The sequence below is a fragment of the Oncorhynchus tshawytscha genome, linkage group LG14 (assembly GCF_018296145.1).
Source record: "Oncorhynchus tshawytscha isolate Ot180627B linkage group LG14, Otsh_v2.0, whole genome shotgun sequence".
Classification (NCBI taxonomy): domain Eukaryota; kingdom Metazoa; phylum Chordata; class Actinopteri; order Salmoniformes; family Salmonidae; genus Oncorhynchus; species Oncorhynchus tshawytscha.
The window spans coordinates 50,337,508-50,345,862 of record NC_056442.1 but is presented as its reverse complement, the minus strand read 5'-3'; positions in this window follow the sequence as shown (position 1 = coordinate 50,345,862).

Genomic DNA, 8,355 nt, shown 5'->3' with positions numbered 1-8,355 from the left:
ACAGCTGTCAGCCAATCAGCTTTCAGGGCTCGAACCACCCAGTTTATAATGTAAAATAAAACGCGTCTCATAAGAAACACATCATGGTCTCTCTCCCTTTCTCACACTGGCTGTCTTCTACCCTTCATACTGTATCCACACACACACACACTGATGAGTCAAGTCCCTATCAGTTCCCTGAGGCAGCTTCAGTGACTACAGCCCATGTCCTCGTCAGTGTAGCCTGAAGGGTTAAATCACCCATTTGCATATTTTATACTATTTATCTAGCGTCAGTTAGGACAGATATTAACTACGTCTTTCCATATCATCATTGGAGAGCAGCCGTTGATGAGGAAGCTGGAGGAAAGGGCAATAGTTCCTTTATAGAACAAAAAAATATATATATATATATATGTATGTATACAGTACCAGTCAAAAGTTTGGACACACCTACTGATTCAAGGGTTGTTCTTTCTTTTTTAATGATTTTCTACATTGGAGAATAATAGTGAAGACATCAAAACTATGAAATAACACATATGGAATCATGTAGTAACTAAAAAAGTGTTAAACAAATCAAAATATATTTGAGATTTGAGATTCTTCAAATTCTTAGCCACCGTTTGCCTTGATGACAGCTTTGCACACTTTTGGCATTCTCTCAACCAGCTTCACCAGGAATGCTTTTCCAACGGTCTTGGAGGAGTTACCACTTGTTGGCTGCTTTTCCTTCACTCTGCAGTCCAACTCATCCCAAACTATCTCAATTGGGGTCAGGTCGGGTGATTGTGGAGGCCAGGTCACTGACGCAGCACTCCATCATTCTCCTTCTTGGTCAAATAGCCCTTACTCAGGCTGGAGGTGTGTTTTGGGTCATTGTCCGGTTGAAAAACAAATGATAGACCCACTAAGCGCAAACCAGATCGGATGGCGTATCACTGCAGAATGCTGTTGTAGCCATGCTGGTTAAGTGTGCCTTGAATTCTAAATAAATCACTGACAGTGTCACCAGCAAAGCACCCCCAGACCATCACACCTCCTCCTCCATGCTTCATGGTGGGAACCACACATACAGAGATCATCCATTCACCTACTCTGCGAATCACAAAGACATGGTAGTTGGAACCAAAAATCTCAAATTTGGACTCATCAGACCAAACAACAGATTTCCACCGGTAAAATATCCATTGCTCGTGTTTCTTGGCCCAAGCAAGTCTCTTCTTCTGATTGGTGTCCTCTAGCAGTGGTTTCTTTGCAGCAAATCGACCATGAAGGCCTGATTCACGCAGCCTCCTCTGAACAGTTGATGTTGAGATGTGTCTGTTAATTGAACTCCACAAAGCATTTATTTAGGCTGCAATTTCTGAGGCTGGTAACTAATGAACTTATCCTCCTCTGCAGCAGAGGTAACTCTGGGTCTTCCTTTCCTGTGGCGGTCCTCATGAGAGACAGTTAACTCTAATGAACTTATCCTCCTCTGCAGCAGAGGTAACTCTGGGTCTTCCTTTCCTGTGGCGGTCCTCATGAGAGACAGTTAACTCTAATGAACTTATCCTCCTCTGCAGCAGAGGTAACTCTGGGTCTTCCTTTCCTGTGGCGGTCCTCATGAGAGATAGTTAACTCTAATGAACTTATCCTCCTCTGCAGCAGAGGTAACTCTGGGTCTTCCTTTCCTGTGGCGGTCCTCATGAGAGATAGTTAACTCTAATGAATTTATCCTCTGCAGCAGAGGTAACTCTGGGTCTTCCTTTCCTGTGGCGGTCCTCATGAGAGCCAGTTTCATCAAAGCACTGGATGGTTTCTGCGACTGCACTTGTCAAGAACTTTGGAAGTTTCTTCATGTCTTAAAGTAATGATGGACTGTCGTTCCTCTTTGCTTATTTGAGCTGTTCCTGCCATAATATGGACTTGCTATTTTACCAAATAGGGCTATCTTCTGTATACCACCCCTACCTTGTCACAACACAACTGATTGTGTCTCAAACACATTAAAAAGGAAATAAAGTCCACAAATTAACTTTTAACAAGGCACACCTGTTAATTGAAATGCATTCCAGGTGACTACCTCATGAAGTTGGTTGAGAGAATGCCAAGAGTGTAAAGCTGTCAAGGCAACGGGTGGCTAATTGTAAAATAAAAAAAAGTGGTAACACTTGTTTTGGTTACTACATGATTCCATATGTGTTATTTCATAGTGTTGATGTCTTCACTATTATTCTACAATTTAGAAAATTATTTTTTTTGAAATAAAGAAAACCCCTGGAATGAGTAGTGGCTTCCATCTTTTGACTGGTACTGTATTTTTATATATATATATATATATATATATATATATATGGATAAACCTGTATATGAAGACATTTATAGAAGTAGTTGATTGATTTAAAGAAATCGAAACATTAAGCCAAAGCTATAAGTTAGTGTTGTCTATAGTGTTGTTAAGCCAAAGCTATAAGTTAGTGTTGTCTATAGTGTTGTTAAGCCAAAGCTATAAGTTAGTGTTGTCTATAGTGTTGTTTCAGAGTCTTGTGAGAACATTCCGCCAGCAGACCAAGTCATCTGAGTCATGTAAAATGTGTTATTAGAAAGAACACATTAACTCAAGTTTATGGATGATAAATTATGGATCTCAATAAACTGCATGTTAAATGTTTCAGTAGTTGCATGTTAAATGTTAAGCATCGCCTCCTTTGTCATGAATATGTTTTGTGGTGTTTGGTGGGAATCCATCTTGGAAATGTCGAGATGTAAATATTATTTATATATTTGAATGTATCCTTCATGTTTACAAGGAGCCGAGCTACAGAAGAGACATGTTTTTCATTCTTGTATACGAACACACATCATGTTGTAAATAAAATTGCTGTGATCAATGGAGATTCCTGTCTTTGTCTTGTTCGGACCTGTCTGTGTGTCCTGTTCCACTGTCACTCCATCCTGTCTGTGTGTTGTGTTCCACTGTCACTCCATCCTGTTCTACTGTCACTCCATCCTGTCTGTGTGTGTTGTGTTCCACTGTCACTCCATCCTGTCTGTGTGTCCTGTTCCACTGTCACTCCATCCTGTTCCACTGTCACTCCATCCTGTCTGTGTGTTGTGTTCCACTGTCACTCCATCCTGTGTGTTGTGTTCTACTGTCACTCCATCCTGTCTGTGTGTGTTGTGTTCCACTGTCACTCCATCCTGTCTGTGTGTCCTGTTCCACTGTCACTCCATCCTGTTCCACTGTCACTCCATCCTGTCTGTGTGTCCTGTTCCACTGTCACTCCATCCTGTCTGTGTGTTGTGTTCCACTGTCACTCCATCCTGTCTGTGTGTTGTGTTCTGCTGTCACTCCATCCTGTCTGTGTGTTGTGTTCCACTGTCACTCCATCCTGTCTGTGTGTTGTGTTCCTGTCACTCCATCCTGTTCTACTGTCACTCCATCCTGTCTGTGTGTGTGTGTGTGTTCCACTGTCACTCCATCCTGTTCCACTGTCACTCCATCCTGTCTGTGTGTGTTCCACTGTCACTCCATCCTGTCTGTGTGTTGTGTTCCACTGTCACTCCATCCTGTCTGTGTGTTGTGTTCTGCTGTCACTCCATCCTGTCTGTGTGTTGTGTTCTGCTGTCACTCCATCCTGTCTGTGTGTTGTGTTCTGCTGTCACTCCATCCTGTCTGCTGTCACTCCATCCTGTTCCACTGTCACTCCATCCTGTCTGCTGTCACTCCATCCTGTTCCACTGTCACTCCATCCTGTCTGTATGTTGTGTTCCACTGTCACTCCATCCTGTCTGTATGTTGTGTTCCACTGTCACTCCATCCTGTCTGTATGATGTGTCACACAGTCTGGGTGGGAATTCTAGAACAATAACAGTTGTCGTTCTGGGGACATAACGTGATTGAGGAATTGATTGGGATTGTGTGCATTCTGTGAGCAGTGTGCGTGAGAGAGAGAGAGCATTTTGCATGTGTGTGTGTGTGTGTGATGGTGGGGCTGGTTTTCCAGAAGGTAAGGAGGGAATGTGGGAGGGTCATTCCTCTGTGTCTCTCTACCAGGGTTCCATAGAGATGTAGAACCTCTTCTCCCCTGCAGGGAGGGAATTAGCATGGAGAAACAGACCCGCTCACCAGGACTGGACCTGCTGGACCCCCCAGATACACACACACACAGCAGACAGTGCCTTGCTGCCTGCCACTCCCAGATACACACACACACACAGCAGACAGTACCTTGCTGCCTGCCACTCCCAGATACACACACACACACAGCAGACAGTGCCTTGCTGCCTGCCACTCCCAGATACACACACACACAGCAGACAGTGCCTTGCTGCCTGCCACTCCCAGATACACACACACAGCAGACAGTGCCTTGCTGCCTGCCACTCCCAGATACACACACAGCAGACAGTGCCTTGCTGCCTGCCACTCCCAGATACACACAGCAGACAGTGTCTTGCTGCCTGCCACTCCCAGATACACACAGCAGACAGTGTCTTGCTGCCTGCCACTCCCAGATACACACAGCAGACAGTGCCTTGCTGCCTGCCACTCCCAGATACACACAGCAGACAGTGTCTTGCTGCCTGCCACTCCCAGATACACACAGCAGACAGTGCCTTGCTGCCTGCCACTCCCAGATACACAGAGACAAAGTGTCGAAAGCATTCCACAGGGATGCTGGCCCATGTTGACTCCAATGCTTCCCACAGTTGTGTCAAGTTGGCTGAATGTCCTTTGGGTGGTGGATCATTCTTGATACACACGGGAAACTGTTGAGCGTGAAAAACCCAGCAGCGTTGCAGTTCTTGACACAAACCGGTGTGCCTGGCACTTATTACCATACCCCGTTCAAAGGCACTTAAATCTTTTTGTCTTGCCCATTGACCCTCTGAATGACACACACACACACAATCTGTGTCTCAAGGCTTAAAAATCCTCCTTTAACCTGTCTCCTCCCCTTCATCTGCACTAGGGATGGGCAACTTCGATGGGGGGTGGGGCCACATCGGAACTCAATAATGAGGGGCCACATTTTAGCTTCCCCCCCTCTGCTCGTGACAGTGAAGAGAAAATTGAAGTTTTAAAGTTAATTTCCTGCAATTGTACACATTTTGCCATGGGGCGGAGAGAAAACGTTGCAGTTTTAAATCAAGTTTGCTGCAATTCTATTGCCGTAGGATGGAGGCAAATCTTTTCTGTTTTTAATATGGTAACTGACGACCAATGGGCCCCACCCCGGTCAGTAATTGGACCATAGCTGGCCGCTAGACTAACTTAACCATGTAAAAACATTTAGCTGACATGGGTTTAATTGAGTGACTGCTGATGCACAACCACATTTCGAAAATGCACCTTGCGTATTCTATGATTCTAACCCTCAACAGTAAGTTGAGACCCCCCCCACCAAAAAAAAACATGTATTTATTTTTTGTGAAATTGATTTGTGGGCCTAGTTGCCCATCCCCGATCTACACTGATTTGAAGTGGATTTCACAAGTGACATCAATAAGGGGTCATAGCTTTCACCTGGGTTCACCTGGGTTCACCTGGATTCACCTGGTCAGTCTGTCAGGGAAATAACTGGTGTTCTTAATGTTTTGGACACTCAGTGCCTTCAGAAGGTATTTCACACCCCTTGACTTTAACAGAATTGTATCGTGTTACAGCCTACATTTAAAATGGATTACATTTAGATTTGGTGTCACTGGCCTACACACAATACCCCATAATGTCAGAGTGGAATTATGTTTTTCTATATTTTTCTAATTAATTAACAATGAAAAGCTGAAATGTCTTGAGTCAATAAGTATTCAACCCCTTTGTTATGGCAAGTAAAAATGTGCTTAAGTACAGCAAGACCCAGCAAGACCCTTTGACTTTTTCCACAACTTGTTTGTTACAGCCTTGTTCTAACATGGATTCAATTGTTTTTTTCCCTCATCAATCTACACACTATATCCCATAATGACAACCCAATATCCCATAATGACATCACAATATCCCATAATGACATCACAATATCCCATAATGACATCACAATATCCCATAATGACATCCCAATATCCCATAATGACATCACAATATCCCATAATGACATCACAATATACCATAATGACATCACAATATCCCATAATGACAAAGCAAAACCAGGTTTTTAGAAACGTGTGTACATTTATAAAAAATAAATAACTGAAATATCACATTTACATAAGTATTCAAACGCTTTACTCAGTACTTTGTTGAAGCACCTTTGGCAGCAATTACAGCCTCGAGTCTTTTTGGGTATGACGATACAGGCTTGGTACACCTGTATTTGGGGAATTTCTTCCATACTTCTCTGCAGATCTTCTCTAGTTCTGTCAGGTTGGATGGGGAGCGTCGCTATTTTCAGGTCTCTCCAGAGATGTTAGATCGGGTTAATGTCTGGGCTCTGGCTGGGCCACTCAAGGACATTCAGAGACTTGTCCTGAAGCCACTACTGCGTTGTCTTGGCTGTGTGCTTAGGGTTGTTGTCCTGTTGGAAGGTGAACCTTCGGCCCAGTCTTAGGTCCTGAGCGCCCTGGAGCAGGTTTTCATCTATCCCTCGATCCTGACTTGTCTACCAGTCCCTGTCACTGAAAAACAACCGCACATCATGATTCTGCCACCACCATGCTTCACCGTAGGGATGGTACCAGGTTTCCTCCTGATTTAACACTTGGCATTCAGGCCAAAGAGTTCAATCTTGGTTTCATCAGACCAGAGAATCTTGTTTCTCATGGTCTGAGAGACCTTAAGGTGCCTTTTGGCAAACTCCAAGTGGGCTGTCATGTGCCTTTTACTGAGGAGTGGCTCCCGTCTTGCCACTCTAACATAAAGGCTGATTGGTGGAGTGCTGCAGAACCTTTCTGGAAGGTTCTCCCATCTCCCCAGAAGAACTCTGGAGCTCTGTCAGAGTGACTATCAGGTTCTTGGTCAGCTCCCTCCCCCGATTGCTCAGTTTGGCCGGGGGGCCAGCTCTAGGAAGAGACTTGGTGGCTCCAAAATTCTTCCATTTAAGAAAGATGGAGGCCACTATGTTCTTGGGGGCCTTCAATGCTACAGAAATGTTTTGGTACCCTTCCCCAGATCTGTGCCTCAACACAATCCTGTCTCTACAGACAATTCCTTTGACCTCATGGCTTGGTTTTTGCTCTGACATTCACTGTCAACTGTGTGACCTTATATAGACAGGTGTGTGCCTTTCCACATCATGTCCAATCAATTGAATTTACCACAGGTGGTCTCCAATCAAGTTGTAGAAACATCTCAAGGATGATCAATGGAAACAGGATGCACCTGAGCTCAATTTCGAGTCTCATTACAAAGGGTCTGAATACTTATGTAAACAAGGTATTTATGTATTGTGTGTAGATTGATGAGGATTTTTATTTATTTAATCCATTTTAGAATAAGGTTGTAACATGACAATGTGGAAAAAGTGAAGGGGTCTGAATACTTTTCGAATTCACTGTAAATTGCATGGACTCACTCTGTGTGCAATAATATAGAAGTGTTTAACATGACACAACATATTCACTGAGTACCACTCTTCATATGTTCAAGCATGGTGGTGTCTGCACGATGTTATGGGTATGCTTGTCATCGGCAAGGACTAGGGAGTTTTTTAGGATAAAAAGAAACGGAATAGAGCTAAACACAGGTAAATTCCTAGATGAAAGCCTGGTTTAGTCTGCTTTCAAACAGACACTGGGAGACAAATTCACTTTTCAGCAGGACGAAAACCTAAAACACAAGGCCAAATATTCACTGGAGTTGCTTAGATGGGTGAGAGAGAAAAAATGTATGTTGTCCATTTTGAATTTAGGCTGTAACAACAACGTGGAATAAGTCAAGGGTTAAGAATACTTTCTGAAGGCACTGATCTACACACAATCACTTTCAAAGAGTGTGTGTGTGTGTGTGTGTGTGTGTGTGTGTGTGTGTGTGTGTGTGTGTGTGTGTGTGTGTGTGTGTGTGTGTGTGTGTGTGCGCGTGTTTGACTGTCCTGAGGAAGAAGAGGATGATGATGAAGAGAGTCTCTTAGTCTGTCCATCAGGCTATTTCTGCCTGCTGCCATTTCTCTGATTAGATTATAGGGAAACGGAAACCCAACCTCTTTCCCCTCCACCATCCTCCTACGCCCTGAGAGACAGAGCAGCTACCGCTTAACAGAGACCGAGAGGGAGGAGAGAGAATTAAAGAGAAGGGGATGTAGAGGGTGGAGGAGAGAAAGAGGTTAGAGATGGAGGGGAACATATTGGGACTTCGGGGAGAACATGAAAGTGGGAAATCGAGAGTGTGTGAAAGAGATGGAGAGGATATCTTATGGATTGAAGTAGAGTTTAAGCTACTGAGGATGTACCTTC